This window comes from Macaca fascicularis, chromosome 19, assembly GCF_037993035.2.
Source record: "Macaca fascicularis isolate 582-1 chromosome 19, T2T-MFA8v1.1".
Lineage (NCBI taxonomy): Eukaryota > Metazoa > Chordata > Mammalia > Primates > Cercopithecidae > Macaca > Macaca fascicularis.
Genome location: NC_088393.1, coordinates 21,398,286 through 21,424,954, shown reverse-complemented (window position 1 = coordinate 21,424,954; position 26,669 = coordinate 21,398,286). Strand labels below are relative to the sequence as shown.

The following is a 26,669-nucleotide window of genomic DNA, read 5'->3' as shown; positions in this document are numbered from 1 at the left end:
GTGGCGGGCGCCTGTAGTCCTAGCTACTCAGGAGGCTGAGGCAGGAGAATGGCGTGAACCCAGGAGGCGGAGCTTGCAGTGAGCCGAGATGGCGCCACTGCACTCCAGCCTGGGCAACAGCGTGAGACTCCGTCTCAAAAAAAAAAAAAAAAAAAAAAAAAAACCAAGATATCTGGGCAGACCATATTCATAGATAGCAGAAGCCCCAGTCAGACACAGCTCCCTCAGGCTCACAGGGTGGCAACCTCCTTCTCCATGATAGGGCTCTGACAGCAGGCAAGAGAAGGAGCACAGGCAGGTGGGGACAGAGAGCAGCCTGGGCCTATAGGGATCCCCAACTACCCACAGAGCTAGTCTCTATCTGAGGGGCTGTGTGGCCAGGACCAGGTAGAAAGCTGGGCTCAACAGAGCGGTGACAACCACTCCTCTATCTTTAACATTCCCCCAGGATTCATGATTCAGCCCTGGTTCTCCCCAGGCTCCAAACCCACTCTACCCTCAATGTGTGTTAGGGAGGTCTGGTTAAGACAGGGAGAATAATGCATTCAGATTGTAGCCTCCAAGGTATTCCCATCTGGGGTGCAGGGAGTAGGGAGGTAAGTCAGAGCCTGTGGTGGTGCCTTTTTGCTGGGTCTGAGGGCAGTCAGGTCAGGCCTAGGCACATGGATGTCTGGGAGACCGCCACTGCTGACTCCCTCCCTGTCACCCAGAGTTACAACCAGGCCAGGCCAATCACAATTAAAATCACTGCAGTTCTCGTCCTGCCACAAAATTAAAGTGTACCCAAACCCCTAGCCCTACCACAGGTCTCTGACCTTCCATCTCAGAATACAAGGAGGCCCTCCATCTTTTTTACCTAAAGCCTGAACTTCAAACCAGGTTGGGCCTGTGGGTAGTGGCAGCAAAAGCCGCAGCCATAATATGAAGCATACAAATAACCTGAGAAATCCCATTTGCATGTCATTCACTCAGAACTGACCTGAAGGTGTGCACAAGTTAAGAAGGACAGATCTACACACTTATGGGCATGGACACATTCCACACTTGCTGGGAAGAATGAGGGACCCGAGAGGCACCTTTTTCCCAGCCGCAAGCTGATGTACACGTATGCCATTCACGTGTCTTCATTTATGCCTCTGTATTGTATATTCATTGAGCCAGTGCAAACACATCTCCTGGTGGGGGGCATCGTTCAATGCAGCACCAGCCCCCACTTGTCCTGGGGGGCAGTCAGGAGGGATCTGGTCAGCTCATAATCTCCTAGGACAAAGGCGCCGCTCCCTTTCCAGCACTACATCCAGCAGCATCATCTTGGGATGGTTTTCATCAAACATGAACAGCATGAGGTAGCAGATATGGTGTGACAGGCTCAGGGCCATGGACAGCTGACTGCTGGGGAAGCAGCATAAGGCATGGGCATCTGTGGGTGGCACCATGACAAGCCTCTACCCCCACACAGCCCCTGACCCCACACAGCCTGTGCCCAAATGGCGTTCAAATCTTCCTGGGTGGTTTTCGGGTGCTCGATGCCCATCTCTCACCTGCTCATTAGCACTGCCTTGTGTTGGTTACTCAGGACCTGGGGAGAGGGGTGGCGGCTGTTGATCCAGGATGGGCGACACCTCACACCCAGAGTCCACCTGGCTGCAGGCCAGCAAGCAAGCCCAAGTGGCTCAGCTCTAGACACTGGGCCTCAGCTCCTCTGGCTTGCACTTTCTATTTATACTTTGCACAAAGGCAACAGAAGGAGGTTAACATCAGCTGCTGTGACATGGAAGTCTATGCGCCAGGGAGACCTTCTAAAAATGTTGTCTTAAGTCCTTTTCCTTCTAATAAAATCTATACAAATACACACATGCAAGCCTGAAACTACTATAAATGAAATATTAGGTGTTTTAAAACCCATAAACACACAAACACAAAAACAGCCACTTCGATTGAGGAGAGAGTGGGACGGTAAAGCAGCTGACTCCCAAAAAGCCCCACCAAGCCTTAGGACAGGACAGGCAGCCTGAATACTACGAGGCCACATGGTGGTTACAGAGGATGACAGTTCCCACAGGTACTTGTCAGGCACTGTGCTAGCTTCTCACTCACAGAGTCTCAGAACACCGCCTCCCCTGTGAGGGGAGGCCCAACCTCACTAGAGTACAGGAGTTTCCTGAGCTCTCCCAAGGAAATGGTTAACAAAGGGTGGAACTGGGGGAAGCGCAGACAGAACAAGTGACTACCCAGGGGCTCCCTAGACTCCATCCACTCCTCCACATGGGGTCCGGAGGGGAAGTGAACAGCCTCCTAACTGCCTTGACAGGGTTCCAGTCGTGCAGGCCTGGACTCTCCCATGTCCTGCTACCATAGAGGGTGACAATGAAACTCCAGACTCCTCATTTGCCATTGCTCAGTGCCAGGCCAGGTCCAAAGACCTTTGATGACACCGCCCAGAGGGTGCTCAAGGCCCATCTCAGCATAGTCACCAGTAATGTAGTGGGGAGGAGCAAGGAGGTGCTCAGGGTCTCAGTGATGAGCTCACAGCCTTCCTTTAGGAGGCCTGCAGAGTACACTCCCAGGGAACAGTGCTCAGATGGGCAGACAGGCCAACCAGCACCGAGGACCCAGAACCCACCCTCGCTCCCCTCCCACACCCCTGTACATGAGGCTCTGTTCCACTTTGCAGGGCTTCTGCACGGGCCAGTCCCCACTGCTTCTGCAGTGAGGTATCAGAGTTGAAGTGAATGTTGAAGTGAATGTTGAAGGCCATGCAACTGATGGAGCTTACTACCGTACACACACTGTAAATCACCTCCTGGCTTCAAGGTCTGCTGTGGAGGAGACACCGTCTGATGGGAGGTAGCCCCACTCCACCACCCGTGGGGCTTGGCTGTCCTGAGCCGTAGCCCCCAGCTCCTTGCAGAGATATCTACCTGCTTCTCTCAGGGGCTGGGGCATGAGCCATCCCTGGCAAGGACCGGCTGCCAGGACAGGCTGGGAACTCTCCCCCAGCATCCTCAGCAGCCCCACCTGTGCTGGCATCTGCGCTGGTGATTTCCATAGTAACATTATGGAAGATTTTTAAAGCAACTTTCCCCCTCATTTCTCTATCTTAATAACTGATAACTTGTAAGCCCCAGCAGGCTGAAAGTGTAAGACAAATAAGCTCTTGCCTTAGAAGGGCCATAGTTGGGCAGTGTGTGCCCAGGAGGGCACCCCATGGTTGTTAGTGGAGGGTGGGAAGCTGGATGGCCCTGGCCACTCTGCCCAGTGGAAAGGAGGGCCCTCTCCTTCCAGGAAATCAAAGTCTAAAAGACCAGAAAAAAGTGCTTGGCCAGCCTGCCAGGCAGCAGAAGGCTAGATGGCCTTGCAGGCAATCCCAGGCAGCCTTCAGGGTGCCTGATAGGGCTGGGCTCATTCCAGCTTTCCTTGCTTTCATTGTCTACAAGAAAACCTGCCTGCTGGTTGGGCACGGTGGCTCATGCCTGTAATCCCAGCACTTTGGGAGGTTGTGGCAGGTGGATCACAAGGTCAGGAGTTCAAGACCAGCCTGGCCAAGATGGTGAAACCCTGTCTCTACTAAAAATACAAAAATTGCTGGGCACGGTGGCAGGTGCCTGTAATCCCAGCCACTCGGGAGGCTGAGGCAGGAGAATCGCTTGAACCCAGGAGGCGGAGGTTGCAGTGAACTGAGATCGCGCCATTGCACTCCAGCCTGGGCAACAGAGCAAGACTCCATCTAAAAAATAAATTAATTAAAAATTTAAAAAAGTTTTTATATCTTTGATATTTCACTTCGCTCATTCATTTCTACATCTCATTGAGTTTTCTATTTGTGTTTTATTTTTGTTCATTGAGCATGCTAAGATGATGATGATGATTTATTTATTTATTTATTTTTGAGATGGAATCTCTCTCTGTCGCCCAGGCTGGAGTGCAGTGGTGCGATCTGGGTTCACTGCAAGCTCCGCCTCCCAGGTTCACACCATTCTCCTGTCTCAGCCTCCCGAGTAGCTGGGACTGCGGGCACCCACCACCACGCCCATCTAATTTTTTGTACTTTTTTCAATAGAGACAGGGTTTTACCATGTTAGCCAGGATGGTCTCGATCTCCTGACCTCGTGATCCACCCGCCTTGGCCTCCCAAAGTGCTGGGATTACAGGCATGAGCCACCGCGTCTGGTGGATTATTTTGTATTTTTAGTAGAGACCAGGTTTCACCACGTTGGCCAGGCTGGTCTTGAACTCCTGACCTCGTGATCCATCTGCCTCGGCTTCCCAAAGTGCTGGGATTACAGGCATAAGCCACCGTGCCCGGCCAAATATTTTGGATTCTTTATCAGATATGCAAAAACTTCATTTCTTAAGATTCAATTTCTGGATATTTTGCTCCTTCAAGTGGGACATATTTCCTGTCTTTTCTATATGCCCTGTGATTTTTTTATTTTTTTAAGTGATATCTGAGGATTTATACAACAGCCATATAATCTAGCATTTAAAGACTGGCTTAGTAAAGATGGGATACTGACAGCAATCAGCCAGGTTATAGATGCTGTGTGTTTCACATTCTCAGATATGTTTTCTCTGAAGTTGTGTGTGTTTTTAAGTTAAAGTGATTTTTTTTTCTTTTTTTTTTTTGAGAGAAGTCTCACTTTTGTCCCCCAGGCTTGAGTGTAATGGCTTGATCTCAGCTGACTGCAACCTCCACCTCCCGGGTTCAAACGATTCTCCTGCTTCTGCCTCCCAAGTAGCTGGGATTAAGGTGCCTGCCACCACGCCTGGCTAATTTTTGTATTTTTTAGTAGAGACAGGGTTTCACCATGTTGGCCAGGCTGGTCTCGAACTCCCGACCTCAGGTGATCTGGTTGCCTGGGTCTCCCAAAGTGCTGGGATTACAGGCTTGAGCCACCATGTCCCGACTTTTTCTTATTTCCTTTTTGGATTCTATAAATTTTTTTTCTTCTTGGTGCCACCACTCCCAGCCCTGCTTTTCTTTTAAAATCCCAGGTTGCCTACTCAAAAGACCAAATGTCAGAAAGTTTATGAAATGTTAAATTTTAAAATAATTATTATAGTGTTTCCATTTGTGAACAACATATATGTGTGTATGAATAAAATTTATAAATGGATATAACCTTATACACAAGAGTTAAAATAACCCCTGGCCCAGCCCAGAGAGAAAGTCCCTCCTAAAATGACTGGAGCCAAGAGCCTGTCACGCTCACCTTATTCAGTGCAATGTCTGGTCGTGTCTTCTGTCACTCAAGGCCTGAGGGCTCAGAGCCTGGAGCTCTATCCACTCAGGGCCGGTACCTGGCGGGGCCTTTGTCTCTTGCTCCAGCCAGAGCTCGAGGTTAGCTCTTCACTGCCTTGTGTCCTCTTTCCGAGGTCTCGGTGATTCGGCCACAGTCTCAGCCTCCATCACCTGATGGTGTTGGAAGATTCATAGACTCCAGGACATTCCTGAAGCCAAGAAAAGGTGAGTGTGCAGGGCAGGGCGTTCGGAGACGGGGGAGGCCTCTTTGGGACCCGCCAGAAATGGCGGTGGCGGGATGGTCTGTGAGCCTGAATGCCCCACAGCTCAGTCCTCACTCTCCTCCGGTGCAGGGACCCCGGGGCGTCCTTTACCGTTTCAGCACAGAGGCTTTAGCCCCAGCCTGTAGCCCTCTTTGCGCAGCTCTGCGTCCCCAGTCCCTTGTCTTCCCCAGGTTGTGAGGTGATGAGGAGAGGGTCGTCAGGGAAAGACGCCTACTGGATGTGCAGGGCTCCTGCGTGGAAGGAGCTGCGGCCTGTGGGGTCCCCAGTTCCTACTTTACCCTGTTCAAAAATAAACTGAAGCACCATTAAAGAGTTAATATGGCTGGGCGCAGTAGTTCACGCCTGTAATTCCAGCACTTTGGGAGGCCGAGGGGGACGGATCACAAGGTCAGGAGTTCAAGACCAGCCTGACCAACATGGTGAAACCCCGTCGCTTCTAAAAATACAAAAATTGGCCGGGCATGGTGGCTCACGCCTGTAATCCCAACACTTTGAGAGGCCAAGGTGGGCGGATTACCTGAGGTCGGGAGTTCCAGACCAGCCTGACCAACATGGAGAAACCCCGTCTCTACTAAAAGTACAAAAAAAACATTAGCCAGGCGTGGCATGCCTATAATCTCAGCTACTCGGGAGGCTGAGGCAGAAGAATCGCTTGAACCCGGGAGGTGGAGGCTGCGGCGAGCCAAGATCGCACCACTGAGCTCCAGCCTGGGCTACAGAGCAAGAGTCCGTCTCAAAAAAAAGACAACATGCACAAACAGTGATTAATCAATGGGATAGTCCCGAGACATGGTTTGTGGGGGTTTTTGTTTTGTTTTGAGATGGAGTTTCGCTGTTGTTGCCCAGGCTGGAGTGCAATGGCGCGATCTCGGCTCACCGCAACCTCCGCCTCCCGGGTTCAAGCGATTCTCCTGCCTCAGCCTCCCACGTAGCTGGGATTACGGGCATGCACCACCAAGCTCAGCTAATTTTGTATTTTTAGTAGAGATGGGGGTTTCTCTATGTTGGTCAGGTTGCTCTCAAACTCCCAACCTCAGGTGATCCGCCCACCTCAGCCACCCAAAGTGCTGGGATTACAGGCCTGAGCCACTGTGCCCCACCTTTGTGGTTTTGGGTCTACCAGAGGATCTTGAAGAAAAGGCTTCTATAAGGTGTGTGATGAAGCAAAGCACATTAATCGACTGGGTACAGTTAGGTAGTCACTTCATTTGCAGTGTCCGGGAGAAAATTTTTTCGTTATATAATCAGATTAATTGGAGATTTGTGGTTGATTAAGCCTGAATTTTGTTTTCTCTTAAGGTAGTAACTTACGAAAAATACATCTGAGTTATATTGTATTGTTGTTGTTGTTACATAGGAACCTAGACTGCTAGAGCCACTTCAGTCCAATTACTTGCTATTTAATTATTTTAAGTTTAATCAGAGGCACTGGTGTCACCCTCCATTTTCCTCATGTGTGGCAAGCAGGGTCTCAAATCCACTACTCTGTCCTGTTCAGTCTTGCTAGTAAAATCCTTGCCAGACTTGCAGTAAACTCTTAAATTCCTGGTTTCTTTCCAATACTCCCCAAAACGAACTTCTCCCCTTCAATTCACAACATTATCAACTATTTTTGTCCTTTATTGTACATTTCAGAAACAGTATTTTAATTAATCACTTTTTCACAGAGCAGTGGATGACACTTTTAAAAATACTTGTTTTCTATTTGTAAATATTTTACGTGAGAGAAAAGTAAAGAATAATCCCCTTACATTCTACTGTCAAAAAATTTCCCACTTTTTCTCCTTTTATCTTCCCTAAGCACAAATGCCTTGCCGGGACTTATCTGAATTGAGGTTTTCCTTTGGAAACTTTATTGGGCCATGTGTCCTCAGCCACACTCTAGTCTTTTTCTAGTTTTAGAACTGTCTTTAGTCTTTCTTTCTTTCTTTTTTTTTTTTTTGAGATGCAGTCTCACTCAGTCTCCCAGGTTGGAGTGCAGTGGCACAATCTTGGCTCACCGCAACCTCTACTTCCCGGGTTCAAGTAATTCTCTGCCTCAGCCTCCCAAGTAGCTGGGATTACAGGCACCTGCCACCAAGCCTGGCTAATTTTTGTATTTGTGGTAGAGATGAGGTTTCACCATCTTGGCCAGGCTGGTCTTGAACTCCTGACCTCGTGATCCACCCGCCTCAGCCTCCCAAAGTGCTGGATTACAGGCATGAGCCACCATGCCCAGGCTAGTCTTTCTTAAGTGCTTTCTTTTATATTAGATACTTTCCACGTAATATTTAGATTTCCATAGTATTTGTTAATGTTTTTAAAGTTACTTCCTTATTTCTCTAGGCCTTATAATGTACATCTTAACTTACCAGAATCTGCTTCATATTTATATTAATTTGGCTCAGTGCGGTGGCTCACGCCTGTAATGCCAGCACTTTGGGAGGCCAAGGCGGGCAGATCACGAGGTCAGGAGATTGAGACCATCCTGGCTAGCATGGTGAAACCCTGTCTCTACTAAAAATACAAAAAATTAGCCAGGTGTGGTGTGGGTGCCTGTAGTCCCAGCTGCTCTGGAGGCTGAGGCAGAAGAATGGCATGAACCCGAGAGGCAGAGCTTGCAGTGAGCCAAGATTGTGCCACTGCACTCCAGCCCGGGCCACAGAGCGAGACTCCGTTTCAAAAAATAAAAAATAAAAACATATTTATATTCCAGTGAGATATAAAATATATATGGTTATTTCCCCTGATTTAGATTGAATTAATTTCTATCAAAATTCATATGATAAGCCATAACCTCCAATGTGATTCTATTTAAAAACAGCAATTTTAGAAAGTGATTAAGGTTAAGTAAGTTTATATGAGTCGGATGGAAAAGCCATAGGCACTCAATGCCAGCTTGTGAAAGCAGCGCAGGGGCTGTACTCTGCAGATTACAGGGGTGGAGATGCCTAAGACCTTGGGAGCTCACCCCTTGCATCATGGTGGCCTACATATGAGACATGGAGTTGAAGGGAATTATTTTGGAGCTTTAACATTTAATGACTGCCCTGCTGGGTTTTGGAATTGCATAAGACCTGGAGCTCCTTTGCTTTGGCCAATTTCCCCCTTTTGGAACAGGAGAATTTACCCAATGCCTGCATACCCATTGTATCTTGGAAGTGACTAAATCATTTTTTATTTTTATTTTTTTTTTGAGACGGAGTCTCGCTCTGTCGCCCAGGCTGGAGTGCAGTGGCCAGATCTCAGCTCACTGCAAGCTCCGCCTCCTGGGTTCACGCCATTCTCCTGCCTCAGCCTCCCAAGTAGCTGGGACTACAGGCGCCTGCCACCTTGCCCGGCTAGTTTTTTGTATTTTTTAGTAGAGACGGGGTTTCACGGTGTTCGCCAGGATGGTCTCGATCTCCTGACCTTGTGATCCGCCCGTCTCGGCCTCCCAAAGTGCTGGGATTACAGGCTTGAGCCACCACACCCGGCCTCATTTTTGATTTTACAGGCTCATAGGTAGAAGAGAATTGCCTTGTCTTAGATGAGAATTTGGACTGGACTTTTAAGTTTATGCTGAAATGAGTTAAGAATTTGGGGGAGCAGGCCAGGCGTGGTGGCTCATGCCTATAATCCTGGCACTTTGGGAGGCCAAGGCAGGCAGATCACTTGAGGTCAGGAGTTCACAACCAGCCTGGCCAACATGGTGAAACTCTGTGTCTACTAAAAATACAAAAATTAGCCAGGTGTGGTGGTGGGTGCCTGTAATCCCAGCTACTCGGGAGGCTGAGGCAGGAGAGTCCCTTGAACCTGGGAGGCGGAGGTTGTGTTGAGCTGAGATCACGCCACTGCACTACAGCTTGGGCGACAAAGTGAGACTCTGCCTCAAAAAAAAAAAAAAAAAAAAAAAAGATTTTGGGGGACTGTTGAAAAGGGATGATCGTGTTTTGAAATGTGACTAGGAGGCTGGGCATGGTGGCTCACACCTGTAATCCCAGCACTTTGGGAGGCTGAGGTGGGTGGATCACCTGAGGTCAGGCGTTTGAGACCAGCCTGACCAACATGGCGAAATACCATATCTACTAAATACAAAAAATTAGCCAAGCATGTGGCGCATGCCTGTAATCCCAGCTACTTGAAAGGCTGAGGTGGGAGAATTGCTGGAACTCGGGAGGTGGAGGTTGCAGTGAGCAGAGATCGCACCACTGTACTCCAGCCTAAGCAACAGAGTGAGATTCCATCTTTAAAAAAAAAAAAAAAGAAAAAAAAAGAAATGTGACTAGGACATTAGGTTTGTTGTGAGGGCCAGGAGCAGAATGATGTGGTTTAACTCTGAATCCCCACCCAAATCTCATGTCAAATTGTAATTGTATTAATACAGGTAGGGGTCTAGTTGTATTATCCATATGATTAGCCTTCAGCTTTACTTTTAAAACAAAAAAAAGAGCCAATTTTGAATGATTTAGTTATTTTGCTTTTTTTTTTCAGTTTTGAGAACCTGTAGCATATTTATAATATTTTAAGATTTATTAAATTTATGATATACATGAAATAATGAAAATATTTTGTAATAATATCACAAGTATCATTTTGTCTTATTTTGTTATGAAAATTCCTAATATATTATTTTTTCTGGACATCACAAAACTATTTGAAAATTTCATATTTGCCATTTAGCAAATCTTCATAGAGTTAATAAAACTTTATCTGAATGAGCCGGGCAATGTGGCTTACGCCTGTAATCCCAGCAGTCTGGGAGGCTGAGGCGGGTGGATTACTTGAGGTTAGGAGTTCGAGACCAGCCTGGCCAATATGGTGAAACCCCGTCTCGCCTAAAGATACAAAAATTAGCTGGGCATGATGGCATGTGCCTGTAGTCCCAGCTACTTGGGAGGCTGAGAGAAGAGAATTACCTGAGCCGGGGAGGTGGAGGCTGCAGTGAGCCAAGATGGCACCACTGCACCTCAGCTGGGGTGACAGAGTGAAACTCCGTCTCAAAAAAAAAAAACAAAAACAAAACAAGTTTATCTGAATGGGGACTTGTAATATTTATTATACTTGTTCATATTGTCTTAAATAATTCAGTTTTATTATTTCATTTTGTAAAAGTTCTAAACTGGCCAGGCATGGTGGCTCACACGTGTAATCCCAGCACTTTGGGAGGCCGAGACGGGTGGCTCACTTGAGGTCAGGAGTTCAAGACTAGCCTGGCCAACATCTACTAAAAATACAAATCAGCTGGGTGTGGTGGCAGGTGCCTGTAATCCCAGCTACTCCAGAGGCTTAGGCAGGAGAATTGCTTGAACCCTGGCAGGGGAGGTTGCAGTGAGTGGAGATCGTGCTGCTGATCGCACCACTGCACTCCAACCTGGGCGACAAGAATAAAACTCTGTCTCAAAAAAAAAAAGTTCTGGCCAGGCGCAGTGGCTCACGCCTATAATCCCAGCACTTTGGGAAGCTGAGGCAGGAGGATCACCTGAGGTCAGGAGCTCGAGATCAGCCTGGCTAACATGGTGAAACCACATTTCTACTAAAAATACAAAAAGTTAGCTGGGCGTGGTGGCACGTGCCTGTAATCCCAGCTACTTGGAAACTCTACTGGGAGAATCGTTTGAACCCGGGAGGCGGAGGTTACAGTAAGCCGAGATCTCACCATTGCACTCCAGCTTGGGCAACAAGAGTGAAACTCCATCTCAAAAAAAAAAAAATAATAATTAATTAAGTTCTAAATTTGTAAAATTGGTTGTATATTAGTTTAGGTGAGATTGTTTAGTGATGAGAGAATAACTTGCAAAATATGGAGACTAGATAATTTTTTATTGTAAAAATAGCCTCTATATTTTGTCCTTATCATTTCCTTTGAAAGTTTAAAATTGTAATTCTCTAATTAAAATATATGTTCATTAATGTGACTTTTTTTTTTTTTTTGAGACAGAGTTTTGCTCTTGTTGCCCAGGCTGGAGTGCAGTGGCGCAATCTCCGGCTCACTGCAACCTCCACCTCCTGGGTTCAAGCAATTCTCCTCCCTCAGCCTCCCAAGCAGAGCAGCTGGGATTACAGGCATGCACTACCACACCTGGCTAATTTTGTATTTTTAGTAGAGACGGGGTTTCTCCATGTTGGTCAGGGTGGTCTCGAACTCCCAACCTCAGGTGATCCGCCCGCCTCAGCCTCCCAAAGTGCTGGGATTACAGGTGCGAGTCACTGCGCCCGGCTCATAAATGTGACTTTTAAATGTTGACATTTATATTTGCTTTTTCTGCATTTTGTAGAAATAGTGTTTTCTAGCATCTGTGTCTCTGTAAAATAAAAGACAAGAGAGCATGTAATCAGGATTAGTTGAGAATGCAAATTAACAAAATAATGTTGACAGAGATTATCTATTTGTGGTCTACCAGGGCATAAAAATCTCAAAAAACATGATCAGTAGAAAATGTGTATGTGCCTAAATATTAGAGAATGTTGCTTGTGTTAAAAACTCTGCCTTTACATGCATTTAAGAGAGAGAAAGTTAGAGGGCAGAGCCCTTCCCTGATCCTTATCAGGATAGCTGAAGTATAAATGATATATTTCTATTTTCTCTCAAATTCCATATTGGACACAGTTACTCTGTTTCTAATCTATATGTCACAGTGATGCGCAGAGACACTAACATAAAAGAAATTGCAAGCTTTAAAAAAGGTGTTGGCAGGTGTAGTGGCTCATGCCTGTAATCCCAGCACTTTGGGAGGCCCAGGCAGGCAGGTCACGAGGTCAGGAGTTTGAGACCAGCCTGACCAACATGGAGAAACCCCGTCTCTACTAAAAATACAAAAATTAGCCGGTGTGATGGTGCACGCCTGTAATCCCAGTTACTCAGGAGGCTGAGGCAGGAGAATCACTTGAACCCGGGAGGCGGAGGTTGCAGTGAGCCGAGATCGCACCACTGCACTCCAGCCTAGGCGACAGAGCAGGACTGCATCTCAAAAAAAAAAAAAAAAAAGTGTTATATTTTGCACATGTGTGTGTGTGTGTGTGTGTGTATTTTTAGACAGCTCTGTCATCTTGGCCAGAGTTTAGTGTCACAATCATTGCTCAATCCAACCTCAAATTTCTTAGCTGTCAGCCTCCTTAGTAACTGGGACTACAGGTACACACCTCTACACTGGCTAGTTAAAAAATTTTTTTTTGTAGAGATGGTGTCTCATTATGTTGCCCAGGCAGGTCTCAAACTCCTGTCCTCAAGTGATCCTCCCACTTTTACCTACCAAAATGCATGAATTACAGACATGAGCCACAGTACCTGACCCCTATATGACCTTTAATTTTTTTTATTCTGTTTTCCCATGTTTGTAACATGTTCCATATTATAGTGTTTCTATGGTAGATGTGGCAGATTCACCAAATAAAAATACAGAAGGCACAGTTACATTTAAATTTGGAATAAACAGCAAATAACTTTTTAGTATACCTATGCAATATTTACATATTGGTGTATAATACATGTAAACAATTATTGGGATATATTTATACAAATGACAACTTATAATTCACCTTAAATTCAAATTGAACCAAGTGTATTATATTTTCTTTTTCTTTTTTATTTTTTTTTGAAACAGAGTCTTGCTCTGTTGGCCAGGCTGGAGTGCAGTGGCTTGATCTCGGCTCACTGCAACCTCCACCTCCCGGGTTCAAGTGATCCTCGTGCCTCAGCTTCCCGAGTAGCTGGGACTACAGGCATGTGCCACCACGCCTGGCTAATTTTTGGTATTTTTAGTAGAGACGGGGTTTCACCGTGTTAACCAGGATGGTCTTGATCTCATGACCTCATGATCTGCCCGCCCTGGCCTCCCAAAGTGCTGGGTGAGCCACCGTGCCTGGCTTATATTTTATTTTTCCACCCTCTTGATGGGAACCATTGTTCTTTTCTCCAGACTCAGCATCAGTGACCTGAAAAGCTTCATTAGAGAGAAAAAAGTTTGATAATCAGCAGATATATTTTTTTGCTGTATGTGGTAGTCATTAGAGAGTGTGGGGCATAAATTAAAGTGTGTGATCTGGATGCCTTATGATGAGAAAATAAAAAATAGAATTCTTACCTATGCTGTTTTATCTAATTGTATTATCTCTTTCTGGGATATGACTTACAATATATGCAGTATAGGCTGGGCTTGGTGGCTCACACCTGTAATCCCAGCACTTTGGGAGGCTGAGATGGGCGGATCACAAGGTCAGAAGTTCAAGACCAGCCTGGCCAACATGATGAAACCCTGTTTCTACGAAAACTATAAAAAATTAGCTTGATGTGGTGGCTTGCACCTGTAATCCTAGCTACTTGGGAGGCTGAGGCAGGAGAATCGCTTAAACCTGGGAGGAGGTGGTTGCAGTGAGCCGAGATCACGCCACTGTACTCTAGCCTGGGCAACAGAGTGAGGCTCCATCTCAAAACAAAATAAAACAAAACAAAACACTAATATATGCAGTATATTAGTAAAGTGATTAGTGATTTCTAAATAATTACTAAGTAGTTATTTATAAAATAATATTCTGTGTTCGAGTAAAGCAGAAATTGAAAGGAGAAAAACCTGAGTTCCTCCCTGTACTGGGTTGACTCACTCCAAGGGCCTGCTAGGGCTAAGATAATGTTATCTGCAAAGCCAGGCAGAGCCCAGAAGGAATGGACTCCAGGAACAGGGATGAGAATAACAAGTTCTTATCAGCTTCACTCTCTTGAGACTCCTTACAAGACCAGCATTTCTTTGCTCTCGTTAACTATTTCTGTAAGTTTGTAAAGATTTTGTAAGTTCCTATTTTCCATCGGTGCAACACTGCGAAGGTGACAAGACATACCTGAGCAAACCTAAGATGGTGACCATCTGCTGAGAGTCTGCTGAGCAGCCCAGCAGGGGTCACTAGACATGTTTGAGTCACATATCTTTCACTGTTTGATTAACTGCCTTTGTTCTGCTTCTGTAAGCATGCTAAGCCCGCCTTCTGAGTTTCATGCCACTGCATGCTTAAAAGCCAAGCTTCATCTTTGTTCGGGGCTCAGCCTTTTTGATGTGAATCCACTGAGCCAGTGGCCACTTTAATGAAATTCTCTTGTCTCACCCATTGGTCTTTCCATTCTCCTGAATCCCACAACTATTGCTTTTCTTTTTCTTTTTTTTTTTTTTTGAGACAGAGTCTCACTCTGTCACCCAGGCTGGAGTGCAGTGGCACAATCTTGGCTCACTGCAACCTCTGCCTCCCAGGTTCCAACAATTCTCCTGCCTTGGCCTCCCAAGTAGCTGGGACTGCAGGCATGCACTACCATGCCTAATTTTTTTTTTTTTTTTGAGACAGAGTCTCACTTTGTCACCCAGGCTGCAGTACCGTGGTGCAATCTCGGCTCACTGCAACCTTCCCCTCCTGGGTTCAAGCATTTCTCTGCCTCAGCCTCTCGAGTAGCTGGGATTACGGGCACCCGCCACCACACCTGGCTAATTTTTGTATTTTTGGTAGAGACAGAGTTTCACCATGTTGGCCAGGCTGGTTGTGAACTCCTGACCTCAAGTGATCTGCCTGCCTTGGCCTTCCAAAGTTCTGGGATTACAGGCATGAGCCACCATGCCCAGCCTTTTTTTATTTTTAGTAGAGACAGGGTTTCACCATTTTTGCCAGTCTGGTCTTGAACTCCTGACCTTAGGTGATCTGCCCACCTAAGGGGTTTATGTGTCCTGAGCAAGGCAGTGAGAAAAATAGCTCAGAGCAGTCTCAGCTCTTTGAGTTCTGCACAATTTATCAAGCCTAGAGAGATGAGACTATGAGACTTCAATCTTACCCCACATCTGTGCACAGGGGCAATTGTTTAAAGACATTTTGTTTCTGACTAGCTGCCTCAACCATTCTTTCTTTTTTCATAAAATATATAAAAACAAAGAAATATATATAGCCAATCAATACCCAATCAATTTACCAATAATTTTAATGTCAGTTCTTGGTAAACAACTTAGAAACTGCCTTTGCATTGTTTCAAAAAAGACCGGCTTGTAATGGCTAGTAATTGGAATATATATTCAGGGCTACTTACATGTGTTATTTGGTGGCCATCCTTAATATCTGAACTTAAATAGATTATTTTCAAATTAGATTCTGACCTTTTTTATTATTTTAGGTTAAGTGGGGTCTGGCCTGGAATACTCTCCTAGATGAAAATAGCCCAACCATGAGCCACCTTCTCAGCAGATGAGATGAAATTAAAGCTCTTCAACTCCTCAAGGCCCAGAGACTATCACAAAAGAGAAGGGCATGTGAGATTGTAAGAACTGATTTTGAGAGATAAAATAAGTTCTGTTTTTCTGTAAATTAATCATTAATGTCAAAAGCACCCTGATGTAAGACCAGAATAGGGGCCCCAGTGTTAGATTAACAAAGTTTTCTTGAAGCATTAACCAACTCCTTAATAAAGGCTTATAGAAGTTATATCTTATGGTCAAGATCAGATTTTTATAGATTGTTCATAACATTTTGAAAAACAAATTTAATTGGCTTTATGCTGTTTTATTGGAGATTATTGTTTGGAAAATTAAGTCTTCTCTCCCAAAGAATGAAGGTTTTTTTTCCTTTTTTGTTTTTGAAATCTTTATCACTTTGGTCAAATTAATGACTTATTTTACAATGACCTATGACATCAAGTGTTTTAAACCTTTGATATTTGACCGAGATTCTTTCTGTGGAACAAAGTTCCATCAAACTTTCCAAAATCAAATTATAAATTATGTATTTTTCTTACCTAATTAATCCTTTAAAATATTATGTCCCTAATATTTAAAAATGACATAATTTTGCTTATTTCTTTTCTTTTTTTTTTTTTTGAGATGGAGTTCCACTCTTGTTGCCCAGGCTGGAGTGCAATGGCGTGATCTCTGGCTCACCGCAACCTCTGCCTCCTGGGTTCAAACAATTCTCCTGCCTCAGCCTCCTGAGCAGCTGGGATTACAGGCATGTGCCACCATGCCCGGCTAATTTTGTATTTTTAGTACAGATGGCATTTCTCCATGTTGATCAAGGTGGTCTTGAACTCCTAACCTCAGGTGATCCACCAGCCTCAGCCTCCCAAAGTGCTGGGATTACAGGCATGAGCCACCACACCCAGCTTTATTTCTTATAAAAACTATACAGAGAGCATTGTTGAATATGAAATGTTGTTTGTTTTTTTTTGGGCTGTGTTTGTATAAATATATTTTTGATATTTGTTCCAAAATCATGGGAAACTCCTATAATTCTTATATGACTCAGTGTACATTATTAGCAGTAATTATAATTATGTTAAATTATTGCCACAGAGGTAACAAATTTCCTTGTCAATTGTTTCTTTGCCTTTGGTTGCCTTAAGACTTTTTGTCATTAACAGACAATTGTTGTATTGTTTTGGTCCTCTTTAGAAGGTGGTTTTATAATCAGCTATAAAACTCTAACAGGTGTTCTTGAATGCAAGTTTCTAATAACTTTGGAGATTGTGACATCAGAGTAGAGGAAAAAAATTCAGAACTCATGGAGAGCTGAAGTGTTCATGAATATGAAGCAGAACAAGGATTAAGTGCATGCACTGAACTAATAGAAGACTGAAGTAATCTTTTTTCTTTTTTTGAGTCGGGGTCTCACTCTGTCCCCCAGGGTGGAGTCCAGTGGTGTGATCTTGGCTGAATTACAGATGCATGCCACCACGCCCAGCTAATTTTTGTCTTTTTAGTAAAGATGGGATTTCACCATGTTGGTCAGGCTGGTTTCAAACTCCTGACCTCATGATCTGCCTGCCTCGGCCTCCCAAAGTGTTGGGATTACAGGCGTGAGCCACCGTGACCAGCCTGTATTTTTGACTTTTTACTTAAAATGTTGCTGATCCTTTCTTTTGTTTTCTGAGTCAAGGAAACCTACCTTTTGATCTATTTACAGCTTTTAACAAGTTAGTATACTCCTGTGAACAAAATTTAAAGCATATTTGATTCTCTCTACTTGATTTCTCTAGAATTTGGAAACTATTTGTGAGTATTCTTAACTTGTGGCAATACATTTATTTGCATAAGTGCAATAAGAATCTTTTTTTTGTTGTTTGTTGTGTTATTTATTTTTTGAGACAGAGTCTCACTCTGTCACTAGGCTAGAGTATGGTGGCACGATCTTGGCTCGCTGCAACCTCTGCCTCCCAGGTTCAGGTGATCCTCCTGCCTTGGCCTCCCAGGTAGCTGGGACTGCAGGCGAGTGCCACCACGCCCAGCTAATTTTTTATATTTTTAGCAGAGATGGGGTTTCCCCATGTTGGCCACTATGGTCTTGATCTCTTGACCTCATGATTCGCCTATCTTGACCTCCCAAAGTGCTGTGATTACAGGCATGAGCCACCATGCCCTGCCAAGAATCTGGTTTTTATAAGTAACAGAACACAATTGGAGAAACTGGTTATTTTAGTAACACTTTGACTGGAATGATGTTCTTTTTTTAAGGAATCAAACTTGATTTATGGAGCCAATTAAAAGCCCCTTGGGAAAACCGGATTCAAATCTCGTCTACATAGTCCCTGTACTATGATATTTTTACTTACCACAGGTCAGGATTTCTGTAAGCAAAGAAGATAACTTTCTGACAAACTTAGGAGCCCCAGGTTTATCTTGGAACCTTAAGGGGAGAGAAATTCACCCAACTCAAGTATTTGATGGTACAAATCCATGACTGGGTTTGGCTTTTAAAAAGTCTTATCTGAGATTCCTTCTATGGAACAAAGTTCCATCAAAGCCAAACCTCAGGGAATTCATATTGAAGAAAAATTGTGCAAATGTAATAAATTTGGAAAAACACTTTTTCAAAAATGACAGCTTAGAAAACAACAGAGACTTCATACTGGAGTATACTTTTGCAGATGCAATAAATGTAAAAAAAATTTAATCCATAATTAAGTCCATGCAAATATTAGAATTTATGGTAGAAGTATGTAAGGCACTGACATTTCAGATAATCTAAATCAGACTGCTGAGTATAGGAAATCTAAAACTAAAGTTGGCAGAGATATTATTTGTATGTAACTTTCAGAGAATCAGAAGTTTTTTGCTGAGTTATAATTACATTCCAAGTATATTTCTTGAAAAATATTACAGATTTTTTGAAAAGTGAATAATGATATCATTCAACTCTGAAATTATTTCCTGCTGTTTCTTCATTCCTATTGGAGTCACATGTGAAAGCATGGGATCAGTTGTTGCTGCATCAAAGATATGAGAGATTCTTTTTGTTTTGTTTTTTTAAGATGGAGTTTCACTCTTTTGCCCAGGCAGGAGTGCAGTGGCATGATCTTGGCTCACTACCATCACTTCCAGTTTCAGGTGATTCTCCTGCCTCAGCCTACTGAGTAGATGGGATTACAGGCGCCTGCCACCACACCCAGCTAATTTTTGTATTTTTAGTAAAGATGGGGTTTCACCATGTTGGCCAGGCTGGTCTCAAACTCCTGACGTCATCATCTGCCTGCTTCAATCTCCCAAAGTGTTGGGATTACAGGTGTGAGCCACCATGCCTGGCAAGGCATTCTTTTTTATTAGGTGGGCACTATTTATTACCTTTTCTATAGAAAAGTAAAGACATTAAAATGTAAGATGCATAACAAAAATCTAAGTGGAGAGGCTCTTATAACCTATAATATTGAGTGATGCATGAGGTAGGTATTCAGAGTAATCTGCATTATCATGAGAAGAAAACATGTTTAATTTTATTTAAAATTAAATGAGTAATATATTATTGTACTACTTGTACTTTTTTTTTTTTTGAGACAGAGTTTTGATCTTGTTGCCCAGGCTGGAGTGCATTGGCACAATCTCTGGCTCACTGCAACCTCTGCCTCCCAGGTTCAAGTGATTCTCATGCCTCAGCCTCCTGAGTAGCTGAGATTACAGGCATGTGCCACCACACCTGGCTAATTTTGAATTTTTAGTAGAAACAGGGTTTTTCCATGTTGGTCAGGCTGGTCTCGAACTGCCAACCTCAGGTGATCTGCCCACTTTGGCCTCCCAAAGTGCTGGGATTATAGGCGTGAGCCACTGAGCCTGGTCTAATTATACTTTTATATAATAAAATGCAGTACATTTATACATTTTAGATTATGTGTGAAGTTAATAGTTTAATTCAACATTTTTAACATGTTAAATACTATTGTGCATTCAATGAAGTGTTTTTTTTTTGTTTTTTTTTTTTTTTGAGACGGAGTCTCGCTTTGTTGCCCAGGCTGGAGTGCAGTGGCCGGATCTCAGCTCACTGCAAGCTCCGCCTCCCAGGTTCACACCATTCTCCTGCCTCAGCCTCCCGAGTAGCTGGGACTACAGGCGCCCACCACCTCGCCTGGCTAGTTTTTTTTTTTTTTGTATTTTTTAGTAGAGACGGGGTTTCACCGTGTTAGCCAGGCTGGTCTCGATCTCCTGACCTCGTGATCCGCCCGTCTCGGCCTCCCAAAGTGCTGGGATTACAGGCTTGAGCCACCGCGCCCGGCCACAGTGAAGTGTTATTATGCCACAAACTTTAACCTGTTTCACCTTACTCAAGGATATAGGTAAAAGATGGTAACAATATACTGTTGAGTAAGATAATAGAATAACATCTCGTGATTTTTTTTTTGTCAGTGGCTTTCAACTGCAAATAAGTTAAAGAATATTGTTTCTGTAGGTTAAATTTTTATTCTTTTTTAATCAGTTAAATTTATTTTAATTTTGGTGGCTGCATTAGTATATATTTATGCAATATATGGCATATTTTAATACAGGAATACAATATATAATAATATCATCAGCGTTAAGTGAGGCATCCTTCACCTGTAGCATTTATCCTACATTTTACAATCCAATTCTACACTTTTTTAAAAAAAAAATTTAAAATGTACAATTAAATTGTTATTTACTACAGGGTTATTTTTATGGTCATAATAAAAATTCTATATGAGTATAAATAAAATTCATTGTTAAATTCTTAATACATTTTTCAAATTTCTTATATGTTTTTCTTTGAACATGTGGCCTGTCTGCCTGCAAACACATACAGACTTTTAGTTTTGATTTATACAGAGTTAAATATTTATTAATCTAAAGACAAACCTTAGGTGTAAGAAAATTATGGAGTGTGTCGGGAGTTCGAGACAAGCCGGACCAATGTGGATTAACGCCATCTCTACTAAAAATACAAAATTAGCCAGGCGTGGTGGCATATGCCTGTAATCCCAACTACTCGGGAGGCTGAGCCAGGAGAATCGCTTGAGCATGGAAGGTGGAGGGGGAGGTTGCAGTGAGCCGAGATCACACCATTGCCCTCCAGCCTGGGCGGCAAGAGCGAAACTCTGACTTAAAAAAAAAAAAAAAGCCGGGCGCAGTGGCTCACGCCTGTAATCCCACACTTTGGGAGGCCGAGGCGGGTGGATCACAAGGTCAGGAGATCGAGACCACGGTGAAACCCCGTCTCTACTAAAAATACAAAAAATTAGCCAGGTGCGGTGGCGGGCGCCTGTAGTCCCAGCTACTCAGGAGGCTGAGGCAGGAGAATGGCGTGAACCCGGGAGGCGGAGCTTGCAGTGAGCCGAGATCGCGCCACTGCACTCCAGCCTGGGCGACAGAGCGAGACTCCGTCTCAAAAAAAAAAAAAAAAAAAAGAACGACAGAACATTACTGAAAGTAATCAGAGACAATGCAAATAAATTTTTAAAATTGTATGCTTATGGATTTGAAGAATGAATATAAAATATCTATGCTTCCTAGAGCAGCCTACAAATTGTTATTTTTATGAAACTGTCAATTACCTTTTTTTAATTGGACAGAGTCTTGCACTGTTGCCTAAGCAGGAGTGCAGTGGTGCAATCTCGGCTCACTGCAACCTCCACCTCCCAGGTTCAAGTGATTCTCCTATCTCAGCCTCCCATGTAGCTGGGATTACAGTTGCCCACCACCATATCTGGCTAATTTTTGTATTTTTAGTAGAGACGGGGTTTTGCTGTGTTGACCAGGTTGGTCTTGAACCCCTGGCCTCAAATGATCCACCGCCTCAGTTTCCCACCACCCTTTGTTGGCGTTACAGGCATAAGCCACCACACCCGGCCTAACCCCATATTATTTCTGGTAACAAAGCACAGCAACAGGGTTTCTTGAATTTAGCTTGGATCTTAATTCATAAATGAAAGTTGAATGCCATTAAAAGGTGTTTAATACACTTGCACCAGAAACAAGAGCAAGGTAGGCCATGGAGGGGCCTCACAAAGGCTGTCTCATGCAGGGGTGGGAAAGCAGAGTTATTAGGGAACTGGGACTATTTCTTTATGATCATGATGGTTGGAAGCAAAAACGTGGGGCTTTTCCCTATTGAATAAAACGTAATATAATGCATGTTGGTGCATTATTTTACGTGGTTGGGAATAACATTTGCAGGTTCATAAGAACTGCCTGACAAAAGCATGTAAACAACAGTGATTGCTCCTATGGCCCTGTGATTCAGCAGGCTTATAGAGCAGTTAAGATGATAGCAGATGTCAGCCAGGCGTGGTGGCTCACGCCTGTAATCCCAGTTGCCCACCACCATGCCCAGCTAATTTTTGTATTTTTGTATTTTTAGTAGAGATGGGGTTTCACCATGTTGGCCAGGCTGGTCTTGAACCCCTGACCTTGTGATCCACCTGCCTTGGCCTCCCAAAGTGTTGAGATTAAAGGCGTGAGCCAGCACGCCTGGCTCAAGATGTTCTCTTATAATAGATGTATTTTTTATTTTTGTAAAATTAAAAACATAAATTTTAGATTTCTTATTTATCTTTTTTTTTTTTTTTTTTTGAGATGGAGTCTTGCTGTGTCATCCGGGCTGAAGTTGAAGTGCAGTGGCATGATCTCAGCTCACTGCAAACTCCACCTCCCAGGTTCAAGCAATTCTCTGCCTCAGCCTCCTGAGTAGCTAGGATTACAGTCACCCACCTCCATGCCTAATTTTTGTATTTTTAGTAGGGACAGGATTTAACCATCTTGGCCAGGTTGGTCTTGAACTCCTGATCTCGTGATCTTCCTGCCTTGGCCTTCCAAAGTGGTGGGATTACATGTGTGAGCCACCATGCCCGGGCTCCATTTTATTTCTTCTTCAGTCACTTTTTGCCACATACCTTTCTGGAAAAATAATAATTTTATCTAATTTTTAAAATTTAATGACATAAAATTGTTTAAAACAATATCATGTTTAAACCTTTTTTTTTTTTTTTGGAGATGGAGTGTCGCTCTGTTGCCAGGCTGGAGTGCAATGGCATGATCTTGGCTCACCACAACGTCCACCTGCCGGGTTCAAGCGATACTCCTGCCTCAGCCCCCCTAGTAGCTGGGATTACAGGCGCCCACCACCACACCCAGCTAATTTTTGTATTTTTAGTAGAGATGGGGTTTCACCAGGTGGGTCAGGCTGCTCTTGAACACCTGACCTCAGGTGATCCTCCCGCCTTGGCCTCTCAAAGTTCTGGGATTACAGGCGTAAGCCACCCTGCCTGGCCTCTATTTTCTAAGGCTACCAAATGGTTGGCATATCGTGTGTGCTCAACACACATTTATGTTAAATGAATGAATACATAATCTTTGTAAACTGAAACTCTGCAAATCAAGGGTAAAAATATATTAAAATTTTTTAGTTTCTAAATTTGTGACTATTATAATTACTTTTAAATTCCCACGTGAGGATGGAACATGAAATCTTGACTTCAGGAGAGCACAATTTAAGAGGAAAAGGCAGAAATAAAAAGAAAAAGAAAAGAATAAAAATTTGATTAGGTTAGATATGCAAGTTCTTCCGCATATTATTTTTTACACATTTTTTTTCTTAAGAAAATAATTTTTTTTCAGCCAGGCAGGGTGGCTCATGCCTGTAATCCCAGCAATTTGGGAGGCAGAGGTGGGGTGATCACAAGGTCAGAAGTTCGAGACCAGCCTGGCCAATATGGTGAAACCCCATCTCTACTAAAAATACAAAAATTAGCCAGGTGTGGTGGTGGGCGGCGGTAGTCCCAGTTACCTGGGAGGCTGAAGCAGGAGAATCACTTGAACCCGGGAAGCAGAGTTTGCAGTGAGCCCAGACTGTGCCACTGCACTCCAGCCTGTGTGACAGAGGGGGACTCCGTCTCATAAAAAAAAAAAAAAAAAAAAAGAAAAGAAATAATTGTTTCCTCTGCTGGTTTAGAGTGAGGTTGGGGTTGGGGGAGCCTGGGCTCCTCTGTCCTCCCGGAGGTGGCAGTGGCTGATGTCTGCTCAGGCTTGAGGGGCGCTGCCATGCTCTGGGCCTGAGGCTACCTGGCCCAGCCCCTCCTAACTCCCTGGACTCTTCCACGGTGTCTTCAGGCCCCTACACCATCCCTTGTGTAAGGGGAGGTGGCAGCATAAAGATGATGGGGGATCTGCCCCATGTGCCAAGGAAAGCTCACCCAGCTGTGCGAAATGCTCTGGTTGACATCGGGTTTTTGCGCACCAAGCTGGGCCATGACCAAGGTTTATAAGCAAGGCGTCCCCGGGCATGGGCACTTCAGCTTTTGTAGAAGCTACCCCACTGGCAGGAGATGGCGGTAGCTGTGGTCACTGAAAACAAGCTCCTGCTGATAAATCTCAGACACCAGACACAGAAGAACCTGGAGACTCTGCCAGAGAGCTTGAGGCAAATGGACGGACTGTTGGAGTGGCTGAGGGTGAAGCTGCACGAACTCCTCAAAGTTCAATAGCAAAGCAGCCACCAGAGATGGACAAGAAAATGAACAAAGAAAATTAGCAGGAATCATAGGCAGATGCTAAAGCAGTGCAAAATCACTCACGCAATGATAGAAATGAAATTGATGGGCCGGGCGCGGCACTTTGGGAGGCCGAGACGGGCGGATCACGAAGTCAGGAGATCGAAACCATCCTGGCTAACACGGTGAAACCCCATCTCTACTAAAAAATGTAAAAAACTAGCCGGGCGAGGTGGCGGGCGCCTGTAGTCCCAGTTACTCGGGAGGCTGAGACAGGAGAATGGCGTAAACCCAGGAGGCGGAGCTTGCAGTCAGCTGAGATCTGGCCACTGCACTACAGCCTGCCGGATAGAGCAAGACTCCATCTCAAAAAAAAAAAAAAAAAAAAAGAAAAAAAAGAAATGAAATTGATGAAGGAGTCCAGGAAATGAATGACAGAAGACAATAAACAGCAGTGACCACAGTAAGGTCCTGACAATTCTGGTCCACTGGATCCCACCATCCCTAGGACAGTAAGTATCACAGTCACCACTCAGCAAGTTACCACTGCAGCATTTCCTGTTTGTTCCAAAATGAATAAAGATGATTCTCATCACAAGGGCAAATACAAAGTAGTTTAGTATGTTTTTAACTAAACTTCAGGTGTTTAGTTTACTTTTTCTAAGTTCTCATAATTCTGAAAATGCAGTTGACACTTGTATGGCTCATGAAGTTTTTAATAGTCTAATGTTACTTGAATTGTTTAAAAACCACTGTATTTTAAATTAAGATGAATAAACGGTCCTTTGAAAACCGGCACAAGACAAGGATGCCCTCTGTCATCCCTCCTATTCAACATAGTATTGGAAGTTCTGGCCAGGGCAATCAGGCAAGGGAAAGCAATAAAGGGTATCAAAATAGGAAGAGAGGAAGTCAGATTGTCTCTGTTTGCAGATGACATGATTGCATATTTAGAAAACCCCATCGTCTCAGCCTAAAACCTCCTTAAGCTGATAAGCAACTTCAGCAAAGTATCAGAATACAAAATCAATGTGCAAAAATCACAAGCATTCCTATACACTAATAACAGACAAACAGAGAGCCAGATCATAAGTGAACTCCCACTCACAACTGCTAGTAAGAGAATAAAATACCTAGGAAAATACAACTTACAAGGGACATGAAGGACCTCTTCAAGGAGAACTACAAACCACTGCTCAAGGAAATGAGAGGAGACAAACAAATGGGAAAGCATTCCATGCTCATGGATAGGGAAGAATCAATATCATGAAAATGGCCATAGTGCCCTAAGTAATTTTATAGATTCAATGCTATCCTCATCAAGCTACCATTGACTTTCTTCACAGAATTGGATAAAACTACTTTAAACTTCATATGGAACCAAAAAAGAGCCTGCACAGCCAAGACAATACTGGGCGAGAATAACAAAGCTGAAGGCATCAGGCTACTTGACTTCAAACTATACTACAAGGCTACAGGAACAAAAACATCATGGTACTGGTACCAAAACAGATATGTAGACCAGCGGAACAGAACAGATGACTCAGAAATTGATATCACTCTGTCACCATCAAAAATATACTTATTTAGTGTCAAATCCTATTGTGAAATAGAACTGTGGGATTTGTAAAGTGGAAACTCAGAATTCAAAACAGAGATATAGACCAATGTAACAGAACAGAGGCCTCAGAAATAACACCACACAGCTACAGCAATCTGATCTTTGACAAACCTGACACACACAAGCCATGAGAAAAAGATTCCCTATTTAGTAAATGGTGTTGGGAAAACTGGCTAGCCATATGTAGAAAATTGAAACTGGACCCTGTCCTTACCCCTTTTACAAAAATCAACTCAAGATGTAACAAAGACTTAAATGTAAGACCTAGGACCATAAAAATCCTAGAAGAAAACCTGGGCAGTACCATTCAGGACACAGGCATGGGCAAAGACTTCATGTCTAAAACACCAAAAGCAGTGGCAACAAAAGCCAAAATTGAAAATGGGATCTAGTTAAATGAAATAGCTTCTGCACAGCAAAAGAAACTCATCAGAGTGAACAGGCAACCTACAGAATGGGAGAAAATTTTTGCAATCTATCCATCTGACAAAGGGCTAATATCCAGAATCTGCAAAGAACTTAAACAGATTTACAAGAAACAAACAAACAGGCCCATCAAAAAATGGGCAAAGATATGGGCAGACACTTCTCAAAAGAAAACATTAATGCAGCCAACAGACATATGAAAAAAATGCTCATCATCACTGGTCATTAGATAAATGCAAATTAAACCACAATGAGATACCATGTCACACCCGTTAGAATGGCGATCATTAAAAAGTCAGGAAACAACAGTGCTGGAGTGGATATGGAGAAATAGGAACGCTTTTACACTGTTGGTGGGAGTGTAAATTAGTTCAACCATTGTGGAAAACAGTGTGGCAATTCCTCAAGGAT

At 43.8% G+C, this 26,669-nt stretch overlaps 1 protein-coding gene across 1 annotated transcript in view; it reads right to left on the bottom strand.

Annotated features, from left to right (window-relative positions):
• The window catches only part of LOC102140087 (uncharacterized), a 156,034-nt gene that overhangs the window by 78,443 nt on the left and 50,922 nt on the right, over nt 1-26,669 (bottom strand). Inside the window, exon 2 of the mRNA XM_074026579.1 lies at nt 5,214-5,451. The gene's annotated coding sequence lies outside the window, so the exon portion shown is untranslated. The remainder of the gene's footprint in view (nt 1-5,213; nt 5,452-26,669) is intronic.